Genomic DNA, 16,161 nt, shown 5'->3' with positions numbered 1-16,161 from the left:
GGATTTAACGGGATACGTGACATATAATCCTTTTATTTTTGGGTAATTAGAGTTTTTGTGGTATGTAAACTGGAATTTGATCATGCAGCTTCTAATTGGAATTAATTGACCAAGGAATTGGCAGTTAATGAATTTTAGAGGAGATTAGAAAGGTCTAAGGAATTAGGGTCTAGTCACATATAGTTTGCCATAAATTAAATCCTACATAATTAAAATACTTAGTAAGAAAAGTAATCTGGAAAAATAGATAACTCTGAAATCTTAACTGTCTTCTCCATATTTTCTTCCCAATTTATTTACTCGCCTTCATTCAATATTCTTTATATTGTTTAATGTCTTTTATATTCCTCAAACACTCTTTTCTGTTTGTCTAACTAAGCCAATCAATCAATCATTGTTGCTTGATCCATCAATCCTCATGGGATCGACCCTCACTCACCTGAGGTATTACTTGGTACGACCCGGTACACTTGTCGGATAGTTTGTGGGTTATAAAATCCGCACCAAGTTTTTGGCACCGTTGCCAGGGATTAACTGTGATTAACAACTATTAGTTGTTTGATTGCCTAGATTAGGCGTTTTAATTTTAATTTTATTTAAATTTTATTTTATTATTTTCGAAAAAAATTATTTTTAAATAAATAAATAGCACTAATATTTTTCTTAATTTCTGAAATTAAGTTTGGTGTTTCCTAGTTAGTTTTATTTTAATTTTTCTTATTTTAATTTTTAGAATTCTGTTCTTTCTTCTTTGCTTTCCTGTTTACCACATGGTGCGCTTAATTTTGTTTGGTGTGTTGTGCTAAGGAAAAATAATGGAGAGAGATCACATGGATTACTACTCCCACCCAAGTAGTAATTCATATGATTGTGGATGGAGGAACTACCTGAATTTTGGTTGGCAAAGTCAAAACCAAAGAAACTTCAATGCTCCATGTTCCAACTATCAAGAACCACCATTTTCATATCCATACCAAGAACCACCACCTCTCTATCCATATCAAGAACCATCATCTTTCTACCCATATCAAGAGCCACTATCTCCCTATTCATACCAAGAACCATCCTCTTTTTACACTTATCAAGAACCATCACCTCCTCCTTATTCATCTCAAATACCATCAGATCTTGAGCTTCTCATGAAAGAATTTTTACATGATATAAAGACAAGTGTCAAAAATGTAGAGAAGCATGTGCAGTCGATTATCAAACCACAGGAAGAGGAGTAAGCAAATTCCTTCCCAAGAGATATAATACAAGATCCTATAGAAGAAAGTGAGGAAATCAATCAAAGAAGTTTATACTCCAGTGAACTAGAGAACTTTCCATCCTCACACATGGAAGAAGAGGAAGATGCACCCACAAAGGAGGAAGATGCACAACCTCACATGCCCTTGGTAAGCAATGAAGAAGAGATTGAATTAGAAGACAGCTACCAAGAGGAAGAGGTTGAAATTAGTGAAGCTTGCAAAGAAATGGAAGAATTCAAAGAAGAACACAAGAGAGTAGAGCTTCCAAGACCTCTCCCAAAGCCATCACCATCCAATACAATATTCAAGTGGGTAAAATTCCTATCCCTAACCTTTACGTTCCCACTTGAATATGGGCTACTGGAGATGGATGGTCAACTTAGAGCTCTTTGTGGCATTAAGAGTAAGAGAAAGATGGTTAGTGGTGAGAGTTGTCAAGCAAGGTTCAATATGGTTGCATGCTCCAAATTGAAGTGCAAGGATTGGTGTAGAGCTCAATTGAATGGGTCTAGAAGGTTGTTTGGATGTCTCTATGAGAATTCAGATTTCTTGCCACCCGGTGGGAACAATGGTGATCCACAAGAAAACGGGTGTAAAAGCAAGGTTTGGGGCCCTGGAATTCATTCTCACAATCAACACTCTTGGGGCCTTGTCACTTGCTTCAATGTGCCCGAAGGAGTTATGCGCCTAGTTTGGAATCCCGGTGGCCATTGGATTTACAAACATTGGTAGAGATTCCTGGATCAGTACAAGCACAAGCCACCATGACAAGGAGCTCACCACATGTCCAACTTAAGGACTTTAACTAAAAGTGCTAGGTGGGAGACAACCCACCGTGGTATGATCATTCCTTTTCATTCTTAGCTTTATTTTGTTTTATTTTTATTAGTAGTATTTTTCTTACTTATTTGATTTTTACTAAGTTTTTACTGTTTTTCAGATCATGCAACCATCTCATCACAGGAACCAAACACCTCAGGCGAAAAAAAGAGCACACGATGCGCAAGCGTCACTGACGCGTACGCGTCAGATGGGTGTGTGTGAAAAATAAAATATGACAGAGAGTTGAGCGGGAGCAGCGCTGGAAGCACAAGCCGCATCACGCGTGCGCGTCGTTTGCACTTTTGGCACTCCACGCGTACGCGCGTGACCTTGGAATTCGACGTAAATATGTGTTTGGGTAGAGAGTTGTGCTAGCTTGGGGCTGGAAGTGTGCAAAAAGCACAAAACCTATTCACGCGTACGCGTCCCTGACGCGTACGCGTCATCTACATAAATGGCCATCCACGCGTGCACGTGAATGACGCGCACGCGTCATATGAAAATATAGGTCCCTAAGCCACGCGAACAGAGAGTTGCGTGTGCGTGCGGCTGGCTTCGCGCGAATCGCACAAAACCCAAGGCACGCGGACGCATGCCTGACGCCTACGCATCATTAAGAAAATCTCGCAACCCACGCGTACGTGTGCCGTACGCATACGCGTCCCTATGCCGCACAATTACACTAGGTCGCTGCTCAGTTTTAATTTTATTTCTCCCTCTCCCAATCCTAATTCTCTCTTGTTCTTTTATCCTTTTCTTTTTCTTTCATCATAATATTTGTCTCTTTTTATTTTCAGTTCTTCTTTCCTTGAGGACAAGAAAACCTTAAAATTTGGTGTTGACGCTTCGCTTAGAAGTCTTCCATTTATTCTTATGGCACCAAAGGGAGGTGAATCATCTTCACAGGAGGAGCACAACAAAAGAATAAAATGACCGCTAGGATAATTAAGGTGGTTGAGTTCCTTTCATTCTATATTCCTTCCCGCTTTTAATATGTTATGTTCCGGTTTTCTACTATTTTTGCTTTGTTTGTTGCATGATCCTTTATTAATTAGAATCATAGGTCTAGATTAGTTTTCTCTTAATTTCCTTAAAAGATGTCTCATGTATTACTCACTGAGCTTGAATTCAAATCAAAAATACAGAAGTGATGTATTGCATGAGAAATTGAGTAAATTTTAAGAGTAGTCTATTTACTTAGATGTGGTGGCAATACTTTTTGTTTTCTGAATGAATGATTGAACAGTGCATATTTTTTATAGTGAAGTTTATGAATGTTAAAATTGTTGGCTCTTGAAAGAATGATGAAAAAAAGAGAAATGTTATTGATAATCTGATAAATCATAAAATTGATTCTTGAAGCAAGAAAAAGCAGTGAAAAATATGAAGCTTGCAAAAAAAAAAAGAAAAGAAAAAGAAAAAGAAAGAAAAAAAGCAAGCAGAAAAAGCCAATAACCCTTTAAACTAAAATACAAAGGGTAAAAAAGATCCAAGGCTTTGAGCATTAATGGATAGGAGGGCCCAAAGGAATAAAATCATGGCCTAAGCGGCTAAATCAAGCTATCCTTAACCATGTGCTTGTGGCGTGAAGGTGTCAAGTGAAAAACTTGAGACTGAGCGGTTAAAGTCGTGGTCCAAAGCAAAACAAGTGTGCATAAGAACTCTGGGCACCTCTAACTGAGGACTCTAGCAAAGCTAAGTCACAATCTGAAAAGGTTCACCCAGTTATGTGTCTGTGGCATTTATGTATCCGGTGGTAATACTGGAAAACAAAATGCTTAGGGTCACGGCCAAGACTCATAAAGTAACTGTGTTCAAGAATCAACATACTGAACTAGGAGAATCAATAACACTATCTGAATTCTGAGTTCCTATGGATACCAATAATTCTAAACTTCAAAGGATAAAGTGAAATGCCAAAACAATTTAGGATTGCAGTTGTAAACCCCACTATAAGAAGAGACATGAGCTTAATCGAACTCTCATTCTCATGCAAATTCACATCCTAAGCTTATATTAGTTTTGGTTGCTTGAGGACAAGCAACAGTTCAAGTTAGGTGTTGTGATGCGTGAGCATCTTTTCTATCTTTTTCTAGTGAATTTGCATCTAATTTGTTGAGTTTAATAAAGAATTAATTATCTTTTAGCCAATATGGATGCTACTTTGAGTATTTTGAAATTTTGTTTATCTTAGGTAGCATTCAGTGGAATTTGATGGAGTTTCTGCAGCACAAGAATCAAAGAAGATGGCAGCGAGGAGCGACGCGTACGCGTGACTGACGCGTACGCGTGATTTGGAGCTTTCCATGGCGACGCATGCGCGTGACTGACGCGTACGCGTGATTTGAAGATTTGCACGGCGATGCGTGCGCGTAACTGACGCGTCCGCGTGACTCACAGAAAAGACCATTGATAAACCCATATTTTATGATATATTTTGTGCTCAATTTAAGTGATTTATTCAACCCTTCACGCACTTATTCATGTGAAATTGCATGGTTTTACTTTTCCTTCCTTATTATGTGATATATGTGAAAAAACATGTTTCCTATGCTTTAAAAATAATTATTTTAATTACCTTTTATTACCATTCGATGCCGTTATTTGTGTGTTGAGTATTTTCAGATCTCCTAAGGCAGGAATGATTTAAAGAATGGAAAGGAAACATACAGAAAATGGAAGGAAAGCACAAAATGGAGTTTTTGAAGAAACTGGCAGCGACGCGAACGCATGGACGACGCAGCCGCATGCCTAGCGCGAAAAGGCAGTGACGCGAACGCGTCACTGACGCGGACGCGCGCCTTGAGCAGAACGCAGATGACGCGTACGTGTGACCCACGCGGACGTGTGACAGACGCCACGCACCAGAAACTGCAGAAAATGCTCCCAGCGATTTCTGAATCCCTTTTTGGCCCAGATCCAAGTACAGAAAGCACAGATTAGAGGTTATAAAGTGGGGGAATGTATCCATTCAGAAGGAGGTCTTCGATCATTCACTTTTCATGATTTAGATGTAGTTTTAGAGAGAGAGGTTCTCTCCTCTCTCTTAGGATTAGGATTAGGATTAGGATTTCTCTTATTTTAGGATTGCTTCTACAATTACAGGTTCAATGTTCTTTTTATTTATTTTCTCAATTTAATTTATGAATATCTATGTTAAATTTGATTTCTTTTATTAATGCGATTTGAGGTATTTCAGATTTAATTTTGCTTTGCTTTATTTATATGGATGCTTTTAATTTAATTTAGATATTTTCTTCCTTTTGGCTTAGGTTAAGTAATTGGTAACACTTGAGTTGTCAAACTCAGCAGTGATTGAAATTGGGAGATTATTAATTGATCTAAATCGCTCTAAATCTAGTCTTCCCATAGGGATTGACTAGGACTTGAGGATCAAACTAATTAGTCCACTTGACCTTTCTTTGCTTTAGTAAAGGTTAACTAAGTGGGATTAAAACTCAATTCTCATCACCATCGATAAGGATAACTAGCATAGGGCTTCCAAATTCTCATACCTTGCCAAGAGTTTATTTTACAGTTATTTATTTATTTTACTTGTCATTTAAATTACTTATTCCTTACTTTCAAAACCCCCAATTTACAAAACTCATAACCAATAATAAGAACACCTCCCTGCAGTTCCTTGAGAAGACGACCCGAGGTTTAAATACTTCGGTTATCAATTTTAAAGGGGTTTGTTACTTGTGACAACCAAAACGTTTGTACGAAAGAATTTTCTGTTGGTTTAGAAGCTATACTTACAACGCGATTATATTTTTATATTTCTTTACCGATAGAAAAAACCGATCGTCAAAATGGCGCCGTTGTCGGGGAATTGCAAACGTGTGCCTTATTATTGGTTATTGTAAATATTTTTCTTTTAATTGTTTATTTGTTTTTGTTTTTCCCTTTCATTTCTATTAGCTTCTATGAATTCTCACCCCTCTCACTTTGAGTTTGGTTCTAAATTTGTTGAGAGGAGTGGAAGCTATAACAGGAATATGCATCAAGGTCTAAGCAGTCAAAGATGGATGGAGCCAAGAGGATCTGATCAACCCTTTAGGCAATAACACCCTCCAAGATATCATAGACAAGGACCACTCTACAATGCATATCAAGCTGATAGATATGGAGGACCCCCTTGTAATTACCAACAAGCCCCACCATGTGCTTATAGACCATCCTCTCAATATAGCTTTGAACCACCACACTCACAAGTTCTTTTTCACCATTCACCACCGTGTGACCCTTACCCACCACAATTCCAATCCAATTACTCCCAAGAACCACCACATTCTTATTTTGAACCCTCTTCCCCAACCAATGAACCCTCACACCCACCCCAACCTCCACTGAATGACAAACTTCGTGTTCTTCTTCAAGGGCAAGCGAGGATGCAAAAGGGCGTATTGGAACTCACTACTACCTTAACTGAGGAAGTGAATATAATAGCTTCCCGACATTTGAGCGCTCAAAATACTCCCATGGCTGCATGTGGAGAATCAAAAGAAGAGCGTAGCATGAAGGAGACACTAGAAACTTCGGTGGACAATGAGGAGCATGACTTTGTATTGGAACAAGTGGAGGAGGCCATGATAGTTGTAAAGGAAGAAGTGGTTGAAGATTTAGGAGATGCTGAACTTCCATGGGAATCAAGAGCTGTAAAGGATTCTGTTGAGAAGTTCAAAATTGATCCCAAAGAGGACAGTGCACAACCTCCAAAGCATATACCTTGTGAAAAATTGGACGGAACAGACCAAGAAGTTGATTCCATAGGCAGTGATGATCATGAATCAAGCTCTCCTAGTCACGAACTCACATCCGCAACTGAACTCCTTGAGCCTGAAGAATCTTATCCAAGTGAATATGAAGATGATGTCGAGGTAGATTTCTCTCAACCTCCAGCTTATGACTTGAGTGACGAAGAAGACATAGAAGACTTGGATTAGGACGCAGTTGTAGTTGAAAAATTTTTCAAAGAAGTAGAGGAATTCATAGAAGAATACAAGGGAGTAGAACTTACAGAACCACTGGAAACACCTGTCCCAAGGCCATTACCACCTAATACAAGCTTCAAGTGGGTACAATCCTTAACCTTTATATTTACCTTTCCACTTGAATATGGTTTGCTTGAAACAGATGGCCGGCTTAGAGCTCTCTGCGGCTTTAAGAGTAAGAGGGAAATGGCTCGTACTCAGAGCTGGTGTATAAGGTTCAATAAGGTTCTGCGCTTCGATTCGAAGTGCAAGGATTAGTATCAAGTCCAATTGAATGGGTCTCGGAAGACGTTTGGTCATCTTGGTGAGAATACAATTTCTAAACCACCCGAATCAAAGAATATAGGTCAGAATGAAGGCGGATTTAAAAGCAAAGTTTGGGATCCTGTAATCTATTCTGACATTCGTCACCCCGGGAGCCTGAGAACCTGTTTGAAGCTGCTCAACAGCTTTACATGCCTAGTTTGGGACCCCGGAGGCTGTTGGCATTCCAAACATTGGTGGATATTTCTGGATGAATTTAAGCATAAGCCACCATAATAAGAAGCTCATCCAATGTCCAACTTAAGGACTTTAACTAAAAGTGCTAGGTGGGAGACAACCCACCATGGTATGGTCGTTTCTTTTTTCATTTTTATTTCGTGTTGTTTGTTTTTATATTATATTATTTTTATTGAACCTAAATATTATTCATTAGCATTGCATACTGCAAAATTGCATAATTACATAATTGCATAATTGCATAAAAAAAAAGTGCGCGACGCGACCGCGTTGCTAACGCGTTCACGTCATTCGCGAAAAACACCTCCCACGCGTCCGCGTCACTCACGCGAACGCGTGATCTGAAAATCGGCGTAAAAATCCAACGCCCAGAAATTTGGGCTGGAATCGTGCGGCTGGTGTGCGTTTAGCACAAAATGGGCCACGCGTTCGCGTCCCAGATGCGAACGCGTCACTTGCAAATCACCCATCCCACGCGAAAGCATGAGCGACGCGTCCGCATTGCGTGGATAGCATAACACCCTAAATAAAGACAAAGAGTTAAGCTGAAACGATGCTGGAATTGTGCGTTTAGCTCAATTTACAGCGACGCGATCGCGTGCCTCATGCGTCCGCGTCATCCATCTTTTACCCATTCCATGCGATCGCGTCAACCACGCGACCGCGTCAACCCCATTTCACCCTAGTCACGCGATCGCGTGCCACACGCGTTCGCATGGATTCAAATCCACTAACCCCCAGTAACGCGAACCCTAACCCCATCGCGCCCCCTATACCCCCCTTCTTCTTCCTCTCTTCTCTGCAACCCTCCCTCCTCCACCACCCAACCACCAATACCTCCTCCAACCCACAACCCTCGCCGCCCCTCCCACCATCACAACCACTCACCCAACCCAACCTGCTCCACCACCGCGTCGCCCTGTTCCGCCACCGCGCCGCCGTGCCCCCTCCTAGCACCGCCACTTCACCACCTCCATCTCTCTGATCCCTACCTTAGTTCATACGCATACCAGGTTCTGCCGAATGCCACTTTTCTATCATTCGTAGTTAGTTACTTATTGTTCCGATTATGTTCAAATTAGGCTAGTTAGAGATGCATGTTGTAGTGGATTCTAGGAGGTTAGGTAGCTAGGATGTGGTTAGTGGATTTAGGCCTGATAATTGTGCTGTTCTTGCTATTTGATTTATAATTTTCGCAATTCTAATGTTGCTGTGATGTTAATACTGTTCATATGCTGTTCTTCACTGTTTCATGCTGCTGTTACACTGCTCTTTCATGTTCATATTACTTATGTGTATTTGCAGCTTTATTTTACTTTATATGAACTGTTCTGCTTGCTGTTTATTACCCGGGAACATCCAATTTTAGCCTTCTCATTCATGTGTTGGTTTTGGCAATTTTGAATTTTGCATTACTTAACTTTTACCAAACCAATTCATGAATGCACGGGCCAGCATTCTTATTCCTTTCGATTTCCTGGTTAATAAATTGCATTATTGATGATTAGATTTTAATTTTTTGCTACTCATGCATCTATATGATTATCATCAACAACCTGATTTCCTTGCTTGAATATGAGTTTACTGTTGCTTATAATTGTGAAATTCTTGTTACCTAGAAACCGATCATTATGCCACTTACTCTGACTTTCTTTTTACTAACTCACTAATTTCTACTTTCTAACCTCTTTCTCAATCCTAACCGATCTAACTTTCAAACTTCTCTTTTTTGGTTTTTAACTATTTACTTTAACTTTCTAACTCAAGGCATGATTATGGTTTTTCCTAATTAACATGAATTCTATTTATATTACATTTTGGATTGTGATTTTTCATCTCGGATTCCTAACTCAAATACAATCCATAATGCACATATACCTAACTCATCTCATAATTCTACTGCTCTTTTGTCACTATGTGCTTATATTGCTATTATTCTATTTGCCTACTTATTTTTCTACTTTATTCTTCATTTATATCCTGGAATTTCTGCTTTTTAGGATGTCTGACCCTCAACAAAAAGGCAAGGCAACCACTGGTAAAAAGAAAAGAGGTGAATCCTCTATGTCTATCCTGGACATTATGCATGATGACTCCTGGCAGGAAAAGTACTTTACCCCGCAGGAGAAGGCTGACCAGCTCCTCACTGCCAATGATCCGGTAAAATTTACAAACAGATACTGTAAGCTGAAGTATCCAGTGTTTGCCACCTCCAGGAACCTGTACCTGGAGAGAACTCTGAAAATTCCAGAAGAACTACAGCAGTACACCTCCGATCAGATAAAACAGAGAGGCTGGTTCTTCTTGGAGAGAAACTTGACAGAGGTCAATGCTTCCTGGGTAAGAGAGTTTTACTGCAACTATTTCAAGACTACCCTAGATGCAGTGCACCTCAGAGGGAAACAGATACTGGTCACTGAGGAAGCCATTGAGGATATTCTGCAGCTTCAGCCTAAATCAAATCAGCCTGATGGTTACAAAAAGGCTGAAGAGGACATGCGCTTTATGCGATTTGACTGGGATGCTGTCAAGCAGTAGATAGCCCTTGAACCTACTGTCCCATGGGTCATGGGAAAGAACACAACAATGCCTAAGGGAATCAAGCTGATGTATTTGAATGATGAGGCTCGGCTCTGGCACCAGATCTTGAGCAACTTTGTTATGCCGAGTACTCATGAGACGGAGCTGCCTGCTGCTATGATCACCCTCCTTTGGTGTGTGATGGAGGGTAAGGATCTGTACCTCCCACGTTTCATCCGGTACTATATGACCAGGGTCCATGTCCGAGGCACTCTCCCTTTCCCTTATCTGATTACACAGCTCGGCCGTCGAGCTGACGTGCCTTGGGAGCTAGCTGATCAGAAGCCACCTGCTGCAGACTGCAAGAAGATTATTCCTCACAGCAGGAAGTTTCAGACTTTGGATTACAAACCTCCATTCCTCACTGCTCCTGATGAGACAGCCACATATTCAGCTGCCCCTCTTCATCTGCTGCTACCCCAGCTACCACCACTACACCTCCACTTGCCTCAGAGCTCGTTTATCACCTCGTGCACCGCTTATTTCAGCAGATGGACTAGATGGAGCATCGCAACCGGGGGCGATATGAGCGATCTGAGCGTCGCAACAAGCAACGCTATGAGCACCTCAAGTTGATGATCCGATCTGGCGGCGACATCCCCTCCGAGCCTGACACACCATCAGAGCCATCTAAGGAGGAGGCGGACGAGCATGAGGACGAGACACACGCACAGAGAGAGGCTGAGCAGGCAGGACCGGAGCAGGCTGTGTCACAACGAGAGGAGCCACACCAGATCCAGGCTGCAGACCCAGAGATCCCTCTCCAGTCAGCACCTCCACTGCAGCAGACAGATCCTACTACCCTCATCCAGTCTGCAGATCCTCAGGTCACCTCAGAGACTCCAGTAGCCCATCCTTCCATTGATGACACTCCTTCACACCCAACTTGAGTGAGCATCGATGACGATGCTTTATTTTAAGTGTGGAGAGGTTGCCATCTCTGGCGTATCTTTTTGGTGAACCACTACAGACTCTTTTATCTTATTTTGTTATTTTCCTGTATTTTTATTTTTTTTTTTATTTTTCAGTACTTATACATTGTTCTTTTGCTGTATTTCTACCCTATTTTCCATATTTTGCACTTTAGTTCATATTTTAGCCATTTAGTTTAGTCTGCAATTCTAAACTTATTAATTATAGAATATGTGGATTCATTAGTATAGTTTATCCTTTTAGCATATAATAGTTTGATTTAATTGAAAATAAAAGTAGTAAACTAGAAATCTTAGTAAATTAAAACAATCCACACACCTTGTATATATAGCATTCCATGTTAGTTAGTTAACAACATTTCATCAAGGAACAACACTAAGATTTTAAGGGCCACCCTAAGATTTACATTGAGAATAATGGGAACTCTTAATTTTTACTTGCATGACATGTATAACTGATATATGATTTTTGAGCTAGAGAACACACAGCCTGTGAGTCTTGAGCTTAATTGTATGGTTACATTCAAACCATAATTTTCATTCCTGTGTGTTTTACCCTTCTTTTTCATTCTGATGTTCTTTACTTTGTTTTAATCTATATGTCCAATTATAGAATATAGATACATACCAAGAGATGATTGAGGCCATCATTTGAATTTTTCCTCACTTATCTCAAATTAACCTACCTTTTACATCACCTTTGTTAGCCCCCTTGAGCTTTTTAATCCCCTCTTGCTCTATTAACCACATTACTAGCCTTAAGCAGAAAAATAAGATAAAAAAATCCCAAGTTGAATCCTTGGTTAGCTTAAGATAGAAATTGTATATAGTTTAAGTGTGGGGAATTTTATGGGGACATGGGATGATAGAAACAAAGTAGGAATTTAAAAATAATAAGTTGTTTCAAAAACAAAATTTGGAAAGCATACTCATGTGAAATCAAAACAATTAAACTACCATGTGTATTGATTAAAAAAAATTATATATTTTCAGTATTTAAATAAGGGGATGCAAAAATTCCCCAAATGCAAAATAAAAAGAGTCAATGCACATGGGAGAAAAATTTCAAAAATTAAAATTAATGCATGGGCTTGCAATACAAAGTGAGAAAATTTGGGCAAATAGGTTAAGTAACTTTAATTTATATGAAATATGTATGTTAGGTGAGATTTTAGACTAATCAAGGATTCGCTTATTAGCTCACTTAGCCTTATACATATACCCTTACCTTTACCTTGGCCCCATTACAACCTTAAAAAAGACCTCATGATTTTTGTATGTCTGTATTCTATAATTGTTGATTGGTTAGATGAAGAACAAAGTTATAGAAAATAAGGATAGAAAAAGAATAGAGTGATTAACCCAATAAACACTAAGTGACTAGAGAGTAAACACAAAATCCAGTGAGGGTTCAATAGCTCATCACCATATATCTCTGCTTAAATTGTTAATTGTCTTGCAAGTTTTTGAAATATTTTTTACCCATCTCAATTGTAAAAGTGCTTTAACATTATCTAAGGTTTGGCTATGCATATATGATTCCTTGAGGATATGAATTAATTTAACTACATGTAAGCTTTATATACAAGTGAATAACAATTAGAATTGCATGATTCATTTAGGTAGTTGTATTTAGAATAGATTGCATTGCATGAGATACCACCACTTTAACCTTACCTTACTCTTTATCTTGGATTTAGCATGAGGACATGCTATTGTTTAAGTGTGGGGAGGTTGATGAACCCATATTTTATAATATATTTTGTGCTCAATTTAAGTGATTTATTCAACACTTCACCCACTTATTCATGTGAAATTGCATGGTTTTACTTTTCCTTCCTTATTATGTGATATATGTGAAAAACATATTTCTTATGCTTTAAAAATAATTATTTTAATTACCTTTTATTACCATTCGATGCCGTGATTTTTGTGTTGAGTATTTTCAGATCTCCTAAGGCAGGAATGATTTAAAGGATGGAAAGGAAACATACAAAAAATGGAAGGAAAGCACAAAATGGAGTTTTTGAAGAAACTGGCAGCGACGCGAACGCATGGACGACGCAGCCGCATGCCTAGCGCGAAAAGGCAGTGACGCGAACGCGTCACTGACACGGACGCGCGCCTTGAGGAGAACGCAGATGACGCGTACGCGTGACCAAAGCGAACGCGTGATAAGGAAAACTCCCAGATGACGCGACTGCGTGACCCACGCGGATGTGTGACAGACGCCACGCGCCAGAAACTGCAGAAAACGCTCCCAGTGATTTTTGAAACCCTTTTTGGCCCAGATCCAAGTACAGAAAGCACAGATTAGAGGTTATAAAGTGGGGGAATGCATCCATTCAGAAGGAGGTCTTCGATCATTCACTTTTCATGATTTAGATGTAGTTTTAGAGAGAGAGGTTCTCTCCTCTCTCTTAGGATTAGGATTAGGATTAGGATTAGGATTTCTCTTATTTTAGGATTGCTTCTACAATTACAGGTTCAATGTTCTTTTTATTTATTTTCTCAATTTAATTTATGAGTATCCATGTTAAATTTGATTTCTTTTATTAATGCGATTTGAGGTATTTCATATTTAATTTTGCTTTGCATTATTTATATGGATGCTTTTAATTTAATTTAGATATTTTCTTCCTTTTGGCTTTGGTTAAGTAATTGGTAACACTTGAGTTGTCAAACTCAGCAGTGATTGAAATTAGCAGATTACTAATTGATCTAAATCGCTCTAAATCTAGTCTTCCCACAGGGATTGACTAGGACTTGAGGATCAAACTAATTAGTCCACTTGACCTTCCTTTGCTTTAGTAAAGGTTAACTAAGTGAGATTAAAATTCAATTCTCATCACCATCGATAAGGATAACTATGATAGGGCTTCCAAATTCTCATACCATGCCAAGAGTTTATTTTATAGTTATTTATTTATTTTACTTGTCATTTAAATTACTTATTCCTTACTTTCAAAACCCCCAATTTACAAAACTCATAACTAATAATAAGAACACCTCCCTGCAGTTCCTTGAGAAGATGACCCGAGATTTGAATACTTCGGTTATCAATTTTAAAGGGGTTTGTTACTTGTGACAATCAAAACGTTTGTACGAAAGGATTTTCTGTTGGTTTAGAAGCTATACTTACAACGCGATTATATTTTTATATTTCTTTACCGATAAAAAAAACCGATCGTCAACCATCGACGCAGACGCGTGACATGTGCCACGTGCAAAAAACGCAAAAAAATACTGGGGGCAATTTCTGGGCTGTTTTGACCCAGTTTTTAGTCCAGAAAACACAGATTAGAAGTTGCAGAATGGACAAAACGAGTGGTCCCCACCCATCAACTGAAGACTTGTTAATTAATTCTAATTTAAATTCAAATATTATTTTTTTTAGGAAAAGATATTTTTTTAGTTTTAGAGAGATTTTAAATTTATTAGGAGTAGATATAAAAGGGGATGGGAATTAGTTAACTTTTCATTCCATCTCAACACAACATTATTCCATTCTACTTTACAATCCTTATTTTCTCTTTACCATGAGCAACTAAACCTCCACTATTGAGGTTAGGAGCTCTGTCTATTTGTATGGATTGATTTTATTGCTTTTTCTATTTTAATTTATGCATGGATTTATAATTTAAGAATTGTTTTCGCTCTTTATCTTATGAATTTGGGTGGAACGGAAGTATGACCCTCTTTCTATGAGTTCTTGTAAAACTTGAAAAAGCTCTTTACTTGAACAACAGCTTAAAAACATATTCTCCTAAATTTTAATTATCTGGATTTAACGGGATACGTGACATATAATCCTTTTATTTTTGGGTAATTAGAGTTTTTGTGGCATGTAAACTGGAATTTGATCATGCAGCTTCTAATTGGAATTAATTGACCAAGGAATTGGCAGTTAATGAATTTTAAAGGAGACTAGAAAGGTCTAAAGAATTAGGGTCTAGTCACATATAGTTTGCCATAAATTAAATCCTACATAATTAAAATAGTTAGTAAGAAAAGTAATCTGGAAAAATAGATAACTCTGAAACCTTAATTGTCTTCTCCATATTTTCTTCCCAATTTATTTACTCGCCTTCCTTCAATATTCTTTATATTATTTAATGTCTTTTATATTGCTCAAACACTCTTTTCTGTTTGTCTAACTAAGCCAATCAATCAATCATTGTTGCTTGATCCATCAATCCTCGTAGGATCGACCCTCACTCACCTGAGGTATTACTTGGTACGACCCGGTGCACTTGCCGGATAGTTTGTGGGTTATAAAATCTGCACCAATGCCACCAAAATTGTTTCAGGTGCAATGACAAACACAAATGAAGAGACAACAAGAGGCCTTGAACTAGAGGCTTCTGACATTGCTACAAATTGAGGAATCTGATTTGATTCTCCTGAGCTAGAAACCATATCTCTAGGCTTGGCCAATAGTTCATGGATTTTCACCTCTAGAAATTGACGATAACAGTGAAACAAACTTGCAAATCTTTATCATTATTTATTACAAAGGAGTATAGTTGTACTTCACACCATCTCGAACAATAGAAATCGAAATCCTATAAAATAATTTCTCCACCCATTTCATGTCACTAACTCCCAGTTTCTGGATTATAGTATTCTAAAGCTGAGCAAAACTCATAAAAGGATTGATAAATATACTCATTAGATTCTTATTAGTAAATTTTATTACCTCTCGTATTTTTTTCTTAATTGTTCCTCTATAGTGCACAAAATTAAAAAGCTATCATCACTATTCATTATGAGTGCCACTCTGATGAAGAGCAAACTTTCTGGTAGTATTTATAAGACATACTCTTAGCTAAATCGAATTAAATAAATTCAAAATACTTATTTGTAAATTGTAGCTAGTAATTCAAATCAATTAGATTCGATTTATCTTGGAGCTACATTCTCAATAAATCGAAACAACTTGTATCGATTTACTACTGGCATTCCTCTCCTATAAATCGAATTCAATTACTTCGATTTACTATAGTTGCGTATTGCCAGAAGCTAATAACTAGTAAATCAAATTTATTTGTGTCGATTTACTATGTATCCTACTAGCTA

Source organism: Arachis ipaensis, chromosome B05 (genome assembly GCF_000816755.2).
Source record: "Arachis ipaensis cultivar K30076 chromosome B05, Araip1.1, whole genome shotgun sequence".
NCBI classification, from domain to species: Eukaryota; Viridiplantae; Streptophyta; class Magnoliopsida; order Fabales; family Fabaceae; genus Arachis; species Arachis ipaensis.
Note: the sequence above shows the minus strand (reverse complement) of the source record.